The 18,725-nt window shown below is 47.4% G+C and overlaps 1 protein-coding gene across 2 annotated transcripts in view; it reads left to right on the top strand.

Moving 5' to 3' along the window:
* FSHR (follicle stimulating hormone receptor) overlaps nt 1-18,725 on the top strand; it is a 239,644-nt gene that overhangs the window by 65,415 nt on the left and 155,504 nt on the right. The gene's annotated exons all lie outside the window — the stretch shown is intronic.

Here is an 18,725-nt window from a genome sequence, read left to right as displayed (position 1 = left end):
CCCCCCGCCGGCAATCCTGGCTCCTCCCTCCGCTGAGTGTCCCCATAGCAAGGCGCTTGGTAGGGGGGCACTCGTGCGGGCTTGATTTCAAGCTGCGCTCTGTGTGTCCATTGCCCTGCCCCTCCTCACTGGTTGTGATTGACAACAATAGGAGCCAATGGCTCCCACAGCTCCTTTTAAAGCCAATGAGGAGAGAGAGAGAGCAGTTATGCTGCTCTCTGGCACAGCGCTGGATCAACATTGGGCTCAGGTAAGTTTAGAGGGGGCTGGGGAGAAGCTACACACAGAGGGTTTTTCCGTAATGCATACAATGCATTAAGGTAAAAAAGACCTTCTGACACTAGAACCACTTTAAGGGTACTGCAACACACCAAAAGCCCAGACTGCACAAGGAGGCTGAAGAATTCAAGTACATCTGTAAAAAAAAAAAAATCCAACAAAGTAAATATAGCAGCAGCTGTTCAGATCATTTCAGATCAGTAGTAGTAACCAGCAACAGCAAAAGGTGCACATGGTCAGGACAATCCACAGCACAATAATAGTTTGTAACATTGGCCCGATATAACCATATGGCCATATTGTGTCAATGATGCCGTGAGCATTTCTGTTCCTTTGTGCAGCTCCGGGGGGGGGGGGGGGGGATGTCCATGGGGAAATAGCCCAGGAATGATCGCTTACTTACAATTTTCGGTCGAAACCCAGAGGTCCTGCAGACTGCCCCTTCCATAACATTGCAGCACTCACACTTGCACTCCCCCTCCCCTCTGCTACCTTATTTAGGCAGGACAGGAAACCTGACAGGTCTAGACAAAGGGCTGGACTTTTCATGTTAAGAAGAGGGTTGATTGGTTACAGCGGGGCGGTCCCAGCAATCACTCACCTGTCTTTAACATGAAAAGTCCCGCCCTTTGTCCGGACCTGTCTTGTTTCCTGTCTTGCGTGAATAAGGTAGCAGAGGGGAGGGGGAGTGCAATGCGAGTGCTGCAATGTTATGGAAGTGTGCAATATTGATGGGGTTGGCTCTGTGATATAGGGGAGCTCTGTGAGGGGGGGGCTTGGTTATAAGGAGGGCTCTGTGATGGAGGACTCTGTGATATGGTGGGCTCTGTGAGGGAGGGGGGCTCTGTGATATAGGGGAGCTCTGTGAGGGGGGGCTCTGTGAGAGGGGGGATCTGTGATGGAGGGCTATGAGATAAGGGGGGGGGCTCTGTGATGGAGAGGAATCTGTGATGGGGGCTCTGTGAGGCTCTGTGATGGAGAGGAATCTCTAATGGGGGTCTCTGTGATGGAGAGGAATCTGTGATGGGGAATCTGTGATGCAGGGGAGGGCTCTGTGATGGAGAGGAATCTGTGATGGAGGGCTCTGTGATGGAGAGGAATCTGTGATGGGGGCTCTGTGATGGGGGGGGGATCTGATAGAGGGCTCTGTGATGGAGGGCTCTGTGATGGAGGGCTCTGTGATGGAGAGGAATCTGTGATGGGGGCTCTGTGATGGAGGGCTCTGTGATGTGGGGCTCTGTGATGTGGGGCGGGCTCTGTGATGGAGGGCTCTGTGATGGAGAGGAATCTGTAATGGAGGGCTCTGTGATGGAGAGGAATCTGTGATGGGGGCTCTGTGATGGGGAGCGGATCTGATAGAGGGCTCTGTGATGGAGGGCTCTGTGATGGAGGGCTCTGTGATGGAGAGGGATTTGTGATGGTGGCTCTGTGATGGAGAGGAATCTGTGATGGGGAATCTGTGATGCAGGGGAGGGCTCTGTGATGGAGAGGAATCTGTGATGGAGGGCTCTGTGATGGAGAGGAATCTGTGATGGAGGGCTCTGTGATGGAGAGGAATCTGTGATGGGGGCTCTGTGATGGGGGGAGGATCTGATAGAGGGCTCTGTGATGGAGGGCTCTGTGATGGAGGGCTCTGTGATGGAGGGCTCTGTGATGGAGAGGAATCTGTGATGGGGGCTCTGTGATGGAGGGCTCTGTGATGTGGGGCTCTGTGATGTGGGGCGGGCTCTGTGATGGAGGGCTCTGTGATGGAGAGGAATCTGTAATGGAGGGCTCTGTGATGGAGAGGAATCTGTGATGGGGGCTCTGTGATGGGGAGGGGATCTGATAGAGGGCTCTGTGATGGAGGGCTCTGTGATGGAGGGCTCTGTGATGGAGAGGAATCTGTGATGGGGGCTCTGTGATGGAGGGCTCTGTGATGTGGGGCTCTGTGATGTGGGGCGGGCTCTGTGATGGAGGGCTCTGTGATGGAGAGGAATCTGTAATGGAGGGCTCTGTGATGGAGAGGAATCTGATGGGGGCTCTGTGATGGGGAGCGGATCTGATAGAGGGCTCTGTGATGGAGGGCTCTGTGATGGAGGGCTCTGTGATGGAGAGGGATTTGTGATGGTGGCTCTGTGATGGAGAGGAATCTGTGATGGGGAATCTGTGATGCAGGGGAGGGCTCTGTGATGGAGAGGAATCTGTGATGGAGGGCTCTGTGATGGAGAGGAATCTGTGATGGAGGGCTCTGTGATGGAGAGGAATCTGTGATGGGGGCTCTGTGATGGGGGGGGGATCTGATAGAGGGCTCTGTGATGGAGGGCTCTGTGATGGAGGGCTCTGTGATGGAGGGCTCTGTGATGGAGAGGAATCTGTGATGGGGGCTCTGTGATGGAGGGCTCTGTGATGTGGGGCTCTGTGATGTGGGGCGGGCTCTGTGATGGAGGGCTCTGTGATGGAGAGGAATCTGTAATGGAGGGCTCTGTGATGGAGAGGAATCTGTGATGGGGGCTCTGTGATGGGGAGGGGATCTGATAGAGGGCTCTGTGATGGAGGGCTCTGTGATGGAGGGCTCTGTGATGGAGAGGGATTTGTGATGGTGGCTCTGTGATGGAGAGGAATCTGTGATGGGGGGCTCTGTGATGGAGAGGAATCTGTGATGGGGGGCTCTGTGATGGAGAGGAATCTGTGATGGGGGGGAATCTGTGATGGGGGGCTCTGTGATGGAGAGGAATCTGTAATGGGGAGATCTGTGATGGAGAGGAATCTGTGATGGGGGGGGATCTGTGATGGAGAGGAATCTGTGATGGGGGGGATCTGTGATGGAGAGGAATCTGTGATGGAGAGGAATCTGTGATGGGGGGGAATCTGTGATGGGGGCTCTGTGATGGAGAGGAATCTGTGATGGGGGGATCTGTGATGGAGAGGAATCTGTGATGGGGGATCAGTGATGGGAGGGGGGATCTGTCGGAGGGCTCTGTGATGCAGGGAGGGCTCTGTGATGGAGAGGAATCTGTGATGGGGGCTCTGTGATGGAGAGGAATCTGTGATGGGGGGGATCTGTGATGGGAGGGGGGATCTGAAGGAGGGCTCTGTGATGTGGGGCTCTGTGATGGAGGGCTCTGTGATGTGGGGCTCTGTGATGGGGGGCTCTGTGATGGGGGGCTCTGTGATGGGGGGCTCTGTGACGGAGGGCTCTGTGACGGAGGGCTCTGTGATGTGGGGCTCTGTGATGTGGGGCTCTGTGATGGAGGGCTCTGTGATGTGGGGCTCTGTGATGGAGGGCTCTGTGATGGGGGGCTCTGTGATGGGGGGCTCTGTGACGGAGGGCTCTGTGATTTGGGGCTCTGTGATGTGGGGCTCTGTGACGGAGGGCTCTGTGATGGGGGACTCTGTGATGGGGGACTCTGTGATGGGGGGCTCTGTGATGGAGGGCTCTGTGATGGCGAGGAGTCTGGCCCCCCAACAGTCTGAGGGACAGTGAACTGGCCCCCTGTTTAAAAAGTTTGAGGACCCCTGCTCTACACTATTCATCACCAGTTGAAAATAAAGGACAAAAAGCCTGAAAAAAAACAATGACTGCTAGGCTGCAATTTTTGCAATATTTTGCTCTTGGAGTGCAACTTTCATAGTATGAGTACATATCTTTAACATCTTCACTGAAAACATTCCAAATAACACCATTGCATTTTTTATTTTATAAGTTTTACATTTCTTTTTAAATATGTGAAATGTTTTAGCATCTTTTCTTTTTATTTTCTGCCCGAGCTTACCACTCCAAATTATTCCAAGTTATTATACAAATATAGTTTTCCTCAAACGATGGCAAAAAGTCAAGTACATATGAGAAAAGGAAATAGCCCCAGCCAGATATAAACTTGTACTAAAAATGATGGAAAAGGGAGATAAAACCAGAAGTAATATATGGCATGTAATAACAGCCATAGTTGTGTTCTGTTCACTAGAGATGCTAAGATAAAGAGCTTAAATGGAAAATTGATTAAAAACAAACATTAGTAAGCACGTCCTTGCTTGAATGATAAAAGTGATGAATTGGCTATTTATTATATAGGTTTGCTAGAACAAAGACACTTTTCTAATTCAAGATTCAATTAGCTGTCTTCTTAGGTGTAGAGCGGCGGACATTTGTAATGGCACAGCTGTAACATTCCTTTACTTCGAATAAAAGGTCACCACCATTTTAAAGGCTTCTTTCCATCTTGCAATCATGAATGGTGGATTTGATTAAAGTCGAGCCTCAGGCTCAATAAAAACATATTATTTGCAATGATGCACAGTAAACATGGAATGGTTAGTGTTATCTGCCTATACATGTGTTGAGAAAACACACATCTACACAAAGTAATGATCCTTTTTCTGCACGTGCTCCAGCCAGGAGGCCACCTTTCATATTAAAGAGGAATGTCCTCATCTTATTTATTTATTTATTTTTTAAATCCCTGCTTGCCTGATGCTGGGTTGTCCTCAATGTAGATGCTCACCCACCCAGCGGATCCAGCGTTGTCTTGCTGAGATCCACTTCTCTGCTGCCACCACACGACCCCCATGTTGACATTTTCTTCTGTCAACGTAATCTGGAGGCTGCTGTCTCTTCCAGGTTTAAGCAGCTCCTCCTGATGATGTGTTGCTAGGCCCACCCCCCCTCCTCTTTTTATGAATGGAAGGCAATGCCTCCTGAGATATGTGACATGCATAGCCCAGGAGACACCAACTACTGCAGTACTGCATGTCATTCTCTAATAGGCAAGAATAATGGAGGTTGAGATGAAGGCCAAAACCTGTACACTACAAAAAAGGTAAACAAATAAAAAAAAAAAAAAAAGAGGGATATTAAAGCGATTGTAAATGATCACCTTGTAAAACAACCCATTCAGTTTAACCCCTTGGTGCCCACTGCACTGGGCATTTTGCCATGGGGCCACATATTTGCGTACCTGCCTTTGACAGTGACCGGGGTCTCCCAGAGTGACCTTGGGCCCTGTTCTTATGATCGGGACCTGGAATGTCGGATTCTGGGTCACCTGATCGCTTTGACAGCCTCTGATTGATTACCACAGTGATCAATCACTGTAAAGCCCGCCCCCCACCCGTGTTTTCTGTCTCTGTGACTGGAGGCAAAAGATACATTGTATCTTTCTCTGTCATTGCAGAGATAGAAAAATAATAATAATATTAATAAAAAAATAAAAATAAACTTAGATCAAGGTTTGATGTAGGTCAATGCCAGGGTTAGTGTTTGGGTCAAGGTCAAAGGTCAATGTCAAGATCAAAGGTCAGGGTCAGTATTTTTTGGACAGGATTTGTTTTTTTTTAGTATCGTGTCAGTCAGTGTCAGTGTGTTTTAGTTAGGATTAAAAAAAAAGGCAAAATGCGTACTATTGCTTCTGGGCTGTACTACGGGTACTGTACTACAACAACTAACATACACATATGTGGTATCGCTGCAATTGTTAAGAGCAGGAAAATTTATTTTTGGGTTGTTCTTTAGTGGTAGGTTATGGTAATAGCAAAAAATATAAAGCTAAATTTAAAATAAAATTATTTTTTTACTATTTTGGGTCAGTTTGCCTTTGATAATATAAAAAAAAAATCAGGAGATATCCATTACCATTTACTACCAAATGAAAGCCCAATTTGTCCTGAAAAAAAAACAAGGTATAATCCACCTGGATGCACAAAGTAGCTGTGAAGATATGTACAGTTTTACTAACACATGTCAAAGTTGCAAAATTGGACTTAGGCATATTAGATTTGTTTTACCCTTAGGCGTGAAGGGGTTAAAATAGAAATAAAAGGCAAAGCATTTTTGTATAGATATTAAAAAAGCATTATAAATACCCTTTTTCTCTTTTTTTATGAGTACCTTCCCTCTGCTACATAAGAGCTTGGAGGAGGAAAATCAGCAGCACACTGATCTTCCCAGTGAATGGGGGGGGGGGGGCATGTCAGGACAAGTCTGATCATTGGAGGAGAGAAGGCTGAGCTCCCAGCATAGCTAGAGCAGGGTTTCTCAACTCCAGTCCTCAAGGCGCCCCAACAGGTCATGTTTTCAGGCTTTCCATTAGTTTGCACAGGTGATTTGATCAGTTTCACTGCCTTAGTAATTACCACAGCTGTTTCATCTGAAGGAAATCCTGAAAACATGACCTGTTGGGGCGCCTTGAGGACTGGAGTTGAGAAACACTGAGCTAGAGAACTGACCACAGTTTGTTTTCCTGTTTAGTGTGGTCAGTTTTTAATAGGAAAGCAGAGGGGACTGGCAGGAACACCAGGGATTTCACATAAAAGAAGCAATACAAAGAGAACAGGAGACTTTCTCATACAAGTACATGGTACAGCAGCCACTTATCAGGAATATGAAATGTTGGGCTAACAAATGCTTTAATGAAGCAGAGTTGGAGAGGAGGAAAGTTCATTTTCAGGGTGAGGATCCACTTTAGTTTCTCCTGCAGGACTGTCTATAGTGACATTTCAATGGTCAGAGCCGGGAGAGAGACAAGAAGTATCCAAGGGCAAGCCGTGTCGGTAACGGGTAATCAGAAGCATAAGCATAGGTGTGTGCAGCCTATTGTATTATGCATGTGTTTATGTTTATATATATTGATTTCCCTGCTGGTGCAGAGCCGATAAGAGGGAGACATTCCCCATCTCCCCGCCTGCACACAGAGTGATAATGCTAATGCGTATGAGGTGATTAGGGTGTGCCCATGCACATCCGGCACACCCTGTTTGCACGCCTATGAGCATAAGCAAAACAAGGGAACAGAAAGCAGGAAGCTGAAGACCAGTCAGAAATGTCCATGTGCAACAGTCACTCTTTGAAAGGCCAGAAGGCGCCAGGATCTGCCTGGCATTGCATGCGCTGGCGTGTGCGCCTAGCGAATATACGTTTGCACTTTCACCTCCAAGATGTGTGCGCTCATTTCTGCGCAAACAGGGGTGGCCATATTGAAAATTGCCCACTGTGCAAGGCCTATGGACAATTTTCCACCAGCTAGTCTCCTGACACATTTGTTACAAATGTGTTAATATTTGTGTTAATATTTAATAAAAAGTGTTTGAACAAAAATAAATTAAAGATTGGTAATATGTCTGCGCATATATATATATATATATATATATATATATATATATATATATACAGTCAGGTCCATAAATATTGGGACATCAACACAATTCTAATCTTTTTGGCTCTATACACCACCACAATGGATTTGAAATGAAACAAACAAGATGTGCTATAACTGCAGACTTCCAGCTTTAATTTGAGGGTATTTACATCCAAATCAGGTGAATGGTGTAGGAATTACAACAGTTTGTATATGTGCCTCCCACTTTTTAAGGGACCAAAAGTAATGGGACAGATTAACAATCATCCATCAAACTTTCACTTTTTAATACTTGGTTGCAAATCCTTTGCAGTCAATTACAGCCTGTAGTCTGGAACGCATAGACATCACCAGACGCTGGGTTTCATCCCTGGTGATGCTCTGCCAGGCCTCTACTGCAACTGTCTTCAGTTCCTGCTTGTTCTTGGGGCATTTTCCCTTCAGTTTTGTCTTCAGCAAGTGAAATGCATGCTCAATCGGATTCAGGTCAGGTGATTGACTTGGTAATTGCATAACATTCCACTTCTTTCCCTTAAAAAACTCTTTGGTTGCTTTTGCGGTATGCTTCGGGTCATTGTCCATCTGCACTGTGAAGCACCGTGCAATGAGTTCTGCAGCATTTTGCTGAATATAAGCAGATAATATTGCCCGAAACACTTCAGAATTCATCCTGCTGCTTTTGTCAGCAGTCACATCATCAATAAATACAAGAGAACCAGTTCCATTGTCAGCCATACATGCCCAGGCCATGACCATGCCCAGTACCACCACCATGTCTCACTGATGAGGTGGTATGCTTTGGATCATGAGCAGTTCCTTTCCTTCTCCATACTCTTCTCTTCTCATCACTCTGGCACAAGTTGATCTTGGTCTCATCTGTCCATAGGATGTTGTTCCAGAACTGTGAAGGCTTTTTTAGATGTTGTTTGGCAAACACTAATCAGGCCTTACTGTTTTTGAGGCTCACCAATGGTTTACATCTTGTGGTGATCCCTCTGTATTCACTCTGGCGAAGTCTTCTCTTGATTGTTGACTTTGACACACATACACCTACCTCCTGGAGAGTGTTCTTGATCTGGCCAACTGTTGCGAAGGGTTTTTTCTTCACCAGGGAAAGAATTCTTCGGTCATCCACCACAGTTGTTTTCCGTGGTCTTCCAGGTCTTTTGGTGTTGCTGAGCTCACCGGTGCATTCTTTTTTTTAAGGATGTTCCAAACAGTTGATTTGGCCACACCTAATGTTTTTGCTATCTCTCTCATGGGTTTGTTTTGTTTTTTCAGCCTAAAGATGGCTTGCTTCACTGATAGTGACATCTCTTTGGATCTCATATTGAGAGTTGACAGCAACAGATTCCAAATGCAAATAGCACACTTGAAATTAACTCTGGACCTTTTATCTGCTCCTTGTAAATCGGATAATGAGGAAATAACACACAGCTGGCCATAGAAAAGCTGAGCAGCAGTTGTCCCATTACTTTTGGTCCCTTAAAAAGTGGGAAGCACATATACAAACTGTTGTACTTCCTACACCGTTCACCTGATTTGGATGTAAATACCCTCAAATTAAAGCTGGAAGTCTGCAGTTAAAGCACATCTTGTTCTTTTCATTTCAATTCCATTGTGGTGGTGTAAAGAGCCAAAAAGATTGGAATTGTGTCGATGTCCCAATATTTATGGACCTGACTGTGTATATATATAAACACATACACTATCTTACCAAAAGTATTGAGACACCTGCCTTTACACGCACATGAACTTCAATGGCATCCCAGCCTCCAGTCTTCATTCGTAGGGTTCAGTATTGAGTTGGCCCACCCTTTGAGCATTTAACAGCTTCAACTCTTCTGGGAAGGCTGTCCACAAGGTTTAGGAGTGTGTCTATGGGAATGTTCATCCCCAAACTGTTCTATGAGAAGGGGGTCATCCCCAAACTGTTCCCACAAAGTTGGGAGCATGAAATTGTCCAAAATGTCTTGGTATGTTGATGCCTTAAGAGTTCCCTTCACTGGAACTAAGGGGCTAAGCCCAACCCCTGAAAAACAACATCACACCATCAGTCCTGACCTCAACCCGATAGAACACCTTTTATGACCTCAACCCGATAGAACACTTTTTATGACCTCAACCCGACAGAACACCTAATTAATTAGAACGGAGACTGCGAGCCAGGCCTTCTCATCCAACATCAGTGCCTGACCTTACAAATGCGCTTCTGGAAGAATGGTCAAAGATTCCCATAGACACACTCCTAAACCTTGTGGACAGTCTTCCCAGAAGATTTGAAGTTTGTTATAGCTGTAAATGGTGGGCCAACTCAATATTGAACCCTACAAACTAAGACAGGGATGCCATTAAAGTTCATGTGTGTGTAAAGGCAGGCGTCCCAATACTTTTGGTAATATGGTTTATATAGTATATGTTTGTTTATAACTGGACATGTCTCATGGTGGAATACTCTCACATTATAAGCAAAACAACCTTAAACAATTGTTACTATTTGCTTTGCATCCCCCATAGGGTTGTTCTTTTTTTAGTAGTGAGGGAGGCCATAACATGGATAGCAGATTATCAGGAAATTGGCAATGCTTTACTGAACTCCAGCTGGATTGGTGGAGAAGGCAGTGGGAGCTTCAGAATTCCTCTGGACAGCTGGGTTTGGCATCACATTTTTGTTAAAAATAGCTGACTAGTACAGGAACTTTTGCACACTTATGATAAACAGAAAGCAGAGTTATAGGCAATTCATTGGCCTTGCATGAGCCAAGTTGGGCAGCCAAGCTGATAATCACTTTGCTCCATTCACCTTTAATAGATGAGAATATTAAACAAAAACAAAGCAAACACCAAAACCTTGTACAATCAGTAGGCTTTTCATGTATGTTTTTCATTGGACTTTGTAGGAGGGATTGTTACATGTAATAATCTCCCTACGCACACATCTGCTATAAAGAATTATCGGAGCCTCTCAGATAAGCTTTACAAGCTGCTACAAAAATAAAATACATTTGAAATAAGATGGTTTCACAAATCTAGGGAAGTCTGCATGGTGAACATTAGAATTTCTTGAAAACATTGGACTTAAAGTGATTGTAAAGGTAAAATAAAAAAATAAAATAAAAAAATAACAAACATATCATACTTACCTCCACTGTGCAGCTCGTTTTGCACAGAGTGGCCCCGAACCTCGTCTTCTGGGGTCCCGCGGCTCCTCACCACATCTGATAACCCCCTAGTAGAAGCGCTTCTCCGAGGGGGTACCTTGCGGACGCGCTCCCGCGTCCATCATTCGGCATTCATAGAGGCCGAATGCAGGACTCGACCCCGCCCCCCCCCCGGTCCTCGCATCGTTGGCTTTGATTGACAGCAGCGGGAGCCAATGGCTGCGCTGCTATCAATCTATTCAATCAAGACCCAAAAACCCAGGGCAGAGAGACAGCGCGTCCCCATGGGTCAAGTTCAGGGGTTCAGGTAAGTAAAACGGGGGGCTGGTTTACAACCCCTTTAAGGTTCTACTAAGAGGGCCCATTCACATTATTGCCCTGCGTTATGCTTAGAATGAATGGCACTGAATGGCACCAACAAATGTAGCACGTTACTGTACCTTGTAGTAATGGGTAGGGATGAGCTTCGTGTTCGAGTCGAACCCATGTTCGACTCGAACATCGGCTGTTCGATCGTTCGTCAAATTGCGAACGATATGGGCCGTTCGCGCCAAATTCGTGTGGCGCGTCACGGCCCATAATTCACTGCGGCATCGCAGTGCATTGCTGGCTGATGATTGGCCAAGCATGCACTATGACCCGCATGCTTGGCCAATCACAGCACCGCCTGAACAGAGAGCCGTAATTGGCCAAAGCCAAGGAGGCTTTGGCCAATAATGGCTCAGGGGATTTAGTACACGCCCCACACTATATAAGGCCGCCTGCACGGCGGCCCTGTGTAGTGTGTGTTCCGGCGTTCATTGAGAGAGAGAGAGAGAGAGACAGACAGTGACATTTGATTTGAGTTAGATAGATTAGGCAGAACAGTCAGTCAGTTAGCTGCACTTACAGTGTATTGTGTATATATATATGCATCCCAGGTGTTGCATATATATATATACACACTGTATTCAGTTTAGCTAGATCCGTTCTTGTTATCTTCCTACTGACAGGCAGGCTTGTCTTGTTACAGTATATACAGCTACCTGAAGAAAATTACTGGTGTTCTTTTGATCCTATTAGTACCACAGTCAGGCAGCTAGACTATTTACAGTTAGTGCAGTGCGTCCTGCTCACAGTGTTCAGCTAGATCCGTTCCTGTTATCTTCTTACTGACAGGCAGGCTTGTCTTGTTACAGTATATACGGCTACCTGAAGAAAATTACTGGTGTTCTTTTGATCCTATTAGTACCACAGTCAGGCAGCTAGACTATTTACAGTTAGTGCAGTGCGTCCTGCTCACAGTGTTCAGCTAAACCTACAAGTTATTGGGGTGCGTCCTGCTCACAGTGTTCAGCTAAACCTACAAGTTAGTGTGGTGCGTCCTGCTCACAGTGTTCAGCTAGATCCGTTCCTGTTATCTTCCTACTGACAGGCAGGCTTGTCTTGTTACAGTATATACAGCTACCTGAAGAAAATTACTGGTGTTCTTTTGATCCTATTAGTACCACAGTCAGGCAGCTAGACTATTTACAGTTAGTGCAGTGCGTCCTGCTCACAGTGTTCGGCTAAACCTACAAAAGTTAGTGGGGTGCGTCCTGCTCAGTGTTCAGCGAAACCTTCAAGTTAGTGCGGTGCGTCCTGCTCACAGTGTTCAGCTAGATCCGTTCCTGTTATCTTCTTACTGACAGGCAGGCTTGTCTTGTTACAGTATATACAGCTACCTGAAGAAAATTACTGGTGTTCTTTTGATCCTATTAGTACCACAGTCAGGCAGCTAGATTATTTACAGTTAGTGCAGTGCGTCCTGCTCACAGTGTTCAGCTAAACCTACAAGTTAGTGAGGTGCGTCCTGCTCACAGTGTTCAGCTAAACCTACAAGTTAGTGAGGTGCGTCCTGCTCACAGTGTTCAGCTAAACCTACAAGTTAGTGTGGTGCGTCCTGCTCACAGTGTTCAGCTAGATCCGTTCCTGTTATCTTCCTACTGACAGGCAGGCTTGTCTTGTTACAGTATATACAGCTACCTGAAGAAAATTACTGGTGTTCTTTTGATCCTATTAGTACCACAGTCAGGCAGCTAGACTATTTACAGTTAGTGCAGTGCGTCCTGCTCACAGTGTTCAGCTAAACCTACAAAAGTTAGTGGGGTGCATCCTGCTCAGTGTTCAGCTAAACCTTCAAGTTAGTGGGGTGCGTCCTGCTCACAGTGTTCAGCTAAACCTACAAGTTAGTGTGGTGCGTCCACCTCACAGTGTTCAGCTAAACCTACAAGTTAGTGGGGTGCGTCCTACTCACAGTGTTCAGCTAAACCTACAAGTTAGTGTGGTGCGTCCTGCTCACAGTGTTCAGCTAAACCTACAAGTTAGTGTGGTGTGTCCTGCTCACAGTGTTCAGCTAAACCTACAAGTTAGTGTGGTGCGTCCACCTCACAGTGTTCAGCTAAACCTACAAGTTAGTGCAGTGCGTCCTGCTCACAGTGTTCAGCTAGATCCGTTCCTGTTATCTTCTTACTGACAGGCAGGCTTGTCTTGTTACAGTATATACAGCTACCTGAAGAAAATTACTGGTGTTCTTTTGATCCTATTAGTACCACAGTCAGGCAGCTAGACTATTTACAGTTAGTGCAGTGCATCCTGCTCACAGTGTTCAGCTAAACCTACAAGTTAGTGGGGTGCGTCCTGCTCACAGTGTTCAGCTAAACCTACAAGTTAGTATGGTGCATCCACCTCACAGTGTTCAGCTAGATCCGTTTCTGTTATCTTCTTACTGACAGGCAGGCTTGTCTTGTTACAGTATATACAGCTACCTGAAGAAAATTACTGGTGTTCTTTTGATCCTATTAGTACCACAGTCAGGCAGATAGACTATTTACAGTTAGTGCAGTGCGTCCTTCTCACAGTGTTCAGCTAAACCTACAAGTTAGTGTGGTGCGTCCACCTCACAGTGTTCAGCTAGATCCGTTCCTGTTATCTTCTTACTGACAGGCAGGCTTGTCTTGTTACAGTATATACAGCTACCTGAAGAAAATTACTGGTGTTCTTTTGATCCTATTAGTACCACAGTCAGGCAGCTAGACTATTTACAGTTAGTGCAGTGCGTCCTGCTCACAGTGTTCAGCTAAACCTACAAGTTATTGGGGTGCGTCCTGCTCACAGTGTTCAGCTAAACCTACAAGTTAGTGTGGTGCGTCCACCTCACAGTGTTCAGCTAAACCTACAAGTTAGTGGGGTGCGTCCTGCTCACAGTTAGTGGGGTGCGTCCTGCTCACAGTGTTCAGCTAAACCTACAAGTGTGTCTAGTGCTGGTCATGGAGACGGTGCATCCTCATCAGCATGTGGCCGTGGGACACGCTTGGGCTTTTTTTCAGCAGCTGGCCGTGTTGAGCCACAACATGCGGAAGACTTGGTCGAGTGGATGACCAAGCCGTCCTCATCCTCCTCATCCTCTCTCACCCATGCCCAGGGTACTTTGTCTGGCAAAGCAGCGGCCTCTTCCCTCGGCTCAATGTCATCAGTGACTCCTTCCCTAGCCCCACCATGTCCTCCTGAGGAGTCCCTCGAACTGTTTGACCACAGTGTTGGGCACATGCTCCAGGAGGATGCCCAGCGTTTGGAAGGCTCTGATGATGATACTGAGCTCGATGAAGGCAGTAACATGAGCGCAGACAGAGGGGGTGCCAAAGAAGGACAGCAATCTGGCAGTCATGCTCCCCCTGCTGCAGCATACTGCCAGGTTTGCTCCAGGGATGAGGAGGGAGGGGATGATGAGGTCACTGACTCAACGTGGGTGCCTGATAGGAAAGAGGAGGAGGAGGAGGAGGCGGCACATCACCAACGAGGCAGGATGCCCTCCAGGGGCCAGCCTAAGGGCAGCACATTGACTGCATCACACCCCAAAGCTCCACATGTGCAGGGCGCTGCAGTCTCTGCGCGTTATTCAAAAAGTTCTTTGGTGTGGGCCTTTTTTGAGACGAGTGCATCAGATCGCACCGCTGCTATTTGCAACATATGTCTCAAGCGTATCTCGCGTGGCCAAAACATCTCCCGCTTGGGTACCACATGCTTGACCAGACATATGTTGACCTGCCATGCAGTTCGTTGGCAAGCGTATCTAAAAGACCCACACCAAAGAACAAAGAGGACCTCTCCTTGCTCCTCATCAGCTGAGATCTCCAACCCCACTATACCTTCAGTCCTCTCTGAGACCTGCACTGAGAGGAATGAAGGTGTAGAATTAGGTGTGTCACAGCCAAGTACTTGTGGACAATCTGCTTTTGGTACACCGACGTCAGATTGTACCAGGCAAATTTCCCTGCCCCAGCTGCTGCACCGCCGAAAGAAGTTTGCTCCCAGCCATCCACATGCGCAGCGGTTGAATGCTAGCTTGGCAAAATTGCTAGCACTTCAACTGCTGCCTTTTCAGTTGGTAGACTCTGCCCTCTTCCGTGAGTTTGTGGAATGTGCGGTTCCTCAGTGGCAGGTACCTAAACGCCATTTTTTCTCACGGAAGGCGATTCTGGCTCTCTACCGGCATGTGGAAGGCAATGTCCATGCCTCGCTGGACAGGGCGGTCAGCGGTAAGGTGCATATTACCGCTGACTCATGGTCCAGCAGGCATGGACAGGGACGTTACTTAAGTTTCACGGCGCATTGGGTGACTCTGCTGGCAGCTGGGAAGGATGCAGGACAAGGTGCAGTAGTGTTGGAGGTTGTTCCGCCACCACGCCTCCAAAATGCTAATGATTGTGACACACCTCTCTCCTCCACCCCCTCCTCTTCTTCTTCCTCCATGGCCTCTTCCTGTGCTTTGTCCTCGGAACCAGCGGTGCTCTGTAGCCATTCAAGGGGCTACGCAAGTACGCAGGCCAAAAGATGCCATGCGGTGCTTGAGCTGGTGTGCTTGGGGGACAGGAGCCACACTGGGGCAGAGGTTCTGTCAGCTCTGCAGGGGCAGGTTCAGAGGTGGTTGACGCCACGCCAACTTAAGGCAGGAATGGTGGTTTGCGACAATGGCACCAACCTCCTCTCTGCCCTCCGACAGGGACAAATGACCCATGTGCCCTGTTTGGCTCACGTCCTTAACCTGGTGGTGCAGCGGTTCTTGGGCAGGTACCCGGGCTTACAGGATGTCCTGAGGCAGGCCAGGAAAGTCTGTGTGCATTTCCGCTGGTCATATAATGCCAGTGCTCGGCTGACGGACCTCCAAAAGGAGTTTAAGCTGCCCAAGAACCGCCTAATCTGTGACATGCCCACCAGGTGGAACTCAACGTTGGCCATGCTGCAGCGGCTGCACACGCAGCAGAGGGCCATCAATGAGTACCTGTGCGACTATGGCACCAGAACAGGGTCAGGGGAGCTTGTTTTTTTTTCCCCACGCCAGTGGGACATGATCAGGGATGCATGCACTGTCCTGTCACCATTTGAGGAGGCCACAAGGATGGTGAGCAGTGACAGTGCATGCATCAGTGACACTGTCCCCCTTGTCCACCTGTTGGAGCACATGCTGCATGGAATAATGGACAGGGCACTTGAGGCAGAACAGAGGCAGGAAGAGGAGGACTTCCTTAGCTCTCAAGGCCCCCTTTATCCAGACAGTGTTTCTGCATGCCCGCCGATCACACAGGAAGAGGACGAGGAGGAGGAGGAGGAGGAGGAAGATTGTGTCAGTATGGAGGTGGAGCCTGGCACTCAGCATCAGCAGCAGTCTTTAAGGGATCAGTCCCAAGAAACACATGGACTTGTACGTGGCTGGGAGGAGGTGGCTGCGGACCATGTCGTCCTTAGTGACCCAGAGGACTCCGGACCGATTGCCTCAGCAAACCTACGCTGCATGGCCTCCCTGATCCTGCAAAGCCTGCGTAAGGATTCTCGTATTCGTGGTATCAAGGAGAAGGACCAATACTGGCTGGCAACCCTCCTTGATCCACGTTACAAGGGTAAGGTTGCGGACCTTATCTTGCCATCGCAGAGGGAGCAGAGGATGAAACATCTTCGGGAGGCCTTGCAGAAAGGTCTGTGCAACGCGTTCCCAGAGACTGGGAGGTTACAAACTCCTGTTTCTGGACAACGTGTTGCTGAGGCTTCGGTCAGTCAAAGAAGGAGCGGTGGAGAAGGTGGCCGTCTGACCGATGCGTTCAGACAATTTTTTGGTCCGCAGCCCCAAGGTATGATCGGTTCCAGCAACCATCGCCAGCGTCTGTTTTACATGGTGCAGGAATACCTAGGGGCAAGATCAGACTTGGACACCTTTCCCACCAAAAATCCTCTGGGTTACTGGGTCTTGATGATGGATCACTGGCCAGAGCTTGCACAGTATGCAATTGAGCTACTGGCCTGTCCTGCATCCAGCGTTCTTTCGGAACGCACATTCAGTGCTGCTGGAGGCATTGTAGCCGATCACAGGGTGCGTCTGTGCACCGACTCGGTCGATCGACTGACCTTCATAAAAATTAATCAGTCTTGGATCACCACCAGCTACCAAGCACCTGATGCTGATGTAACCGAATATTTTTTTTTAAAATCTCAGATCCCTTCAAAGACTGCCTATGCTGATGCTGAGTGACTATCCCTGAGTAATTATCCTCTTCCTCCTCAATCATCACGCTGATAGCTTGAAAGAACATTTTTGGTTCTGGGCGCCACCACCAATGCCTAAGGCACAATTTTTCAGCCCCTGTTTAACAGGGGCGTGTGATTACAATTTTTGATGCAATACTTTGCAGCAGGGCTCGTTCCTGCGTTCCAACTAGAGTGTCTGTGAGGGGTTGCAGTGTTGTGGCACCAGCACCAGTGCCTAAGGCCCAATTTTTCTGCCCCTGTTTAACAGGGGCGTGTAATTACAATTTTTGATGCAATACTTTGCAGCAGGGCTCGTTCCTGCGTTCCAACTAGAGTGTCTGTGAGGGGTTGCAGTGTTGTAGCACCAGCACCAGTGCCTAAGGCCCAATTTTTCTGCCCCTGTTTAACAGGGGCGTGTAATTACAATTTTTGATGCAATACTTTGCAGCAGGGCTCGTTCCTGCGTTCCAACTAGAGTGTGTGTGAGGGGTTGCAGTGTTGTAGCACCAGTGCCTAAGGCCCAATTTTTCTGCCCCTGTTTAACAGGGGCGTGTAATTACAATTTTTGATGCAATACTTTGCAGCAGGGCTCGTTCCTGCGTTCCAACTAGAGTGTCTGTGAGGGGTTGCAGTGTTGTGGCACCAGCACCACCACCACCACCAAAGGCCCAATTTTTCTGCCCCTGTTCAACAGGGGCATGTAATTACAATTCTTGATCTAATATTTCACAGCAGGGCAAATTTCTGCACCCACCAAGAGCGAGTGAGGACTTACAGTGTTGTGGCACCAGCACCACCACCACCACCACCAAAGGCCCAGTTTTTCTGCCCCTGTTCAACATGATCTAATATTTCACAGCAGGGCCCTGTGAGGGCTTACTTTGTTGTGGCCACAACAACACCTAAGGTCCAAATTTATGCTGAGTATATAGGGCAGGCCCCTACTTTCAAATATCTAACTTACAAACGACTCCTACTTGCAAAGTGAAGGAGACAACAGGAAGTGAGATGAAATCTACCCCTAGGAAGGGAAATTCTCTCCTGTAAGTTTTAATATGGGAAAAACGTTTCTCCTTTCCACTGATGCTTTCCAATCCTTGTTCCACAAAAAAACCCAAATTTTCAAAAAACATTTGTCATTGGGACAAAAAGTGAGGTGAAATCTTCTAAAGAGGAGGAAAGACAGCAAAACAAATGTCACAGGGGTGATAACCCTTCCCTATGTTTTCCAAAAAGCTTAAAAAAGATTTTTTGGCTGGAGCTAAACACGTTAAAAATGTACCCGTTCAAAATGACAAACAGATTCTACTTAACAACAAACCTACAGTCCCTGTCTTGTTTGCACCGCCTGTATACTGCTGTTCAGAGTATATAGAGCCTTGTGGCCCCACACCTTTCCTTATTTTAATTTGGGTGCGGGGTTCCCCTTAATATCCATACAAGACCCAAAGGGCCTGGTAAGGAACTGGGGGGTACCCATGCCGTTTGTCTCACTGATTTTCATCCATATTGCCAGGACCCGACATGACATTAAACCCGCAAGCAGTTTTAAATGAGATTTTTTTCCTTTAAAAATGACATTTGGTGCAGGGACTGTTCTAAACACGGGAAACACGTGCCACTTTACAGGCATACT

Source organism: Aquarana catesbeiana, linkage group LG04, assembly GCF_042186555.1.
Source record: "Aquarana catesbeiana isolate 2022-GZ linkage group LG04, ASM4218655v1, whole genome shotgun sequence".
Classification (NCBI taxonomy): Eukaryota; Metazoa; Chordata; class Amphibia; order Anura; family Ranidae; genus Aquarana; species Aquarana catesbeiana.
The sequence above is the reverse complement of the archived record's forward strand: the minus strand, read 5'-3'. Positions and strand labels throughout refer to the sequence as shown.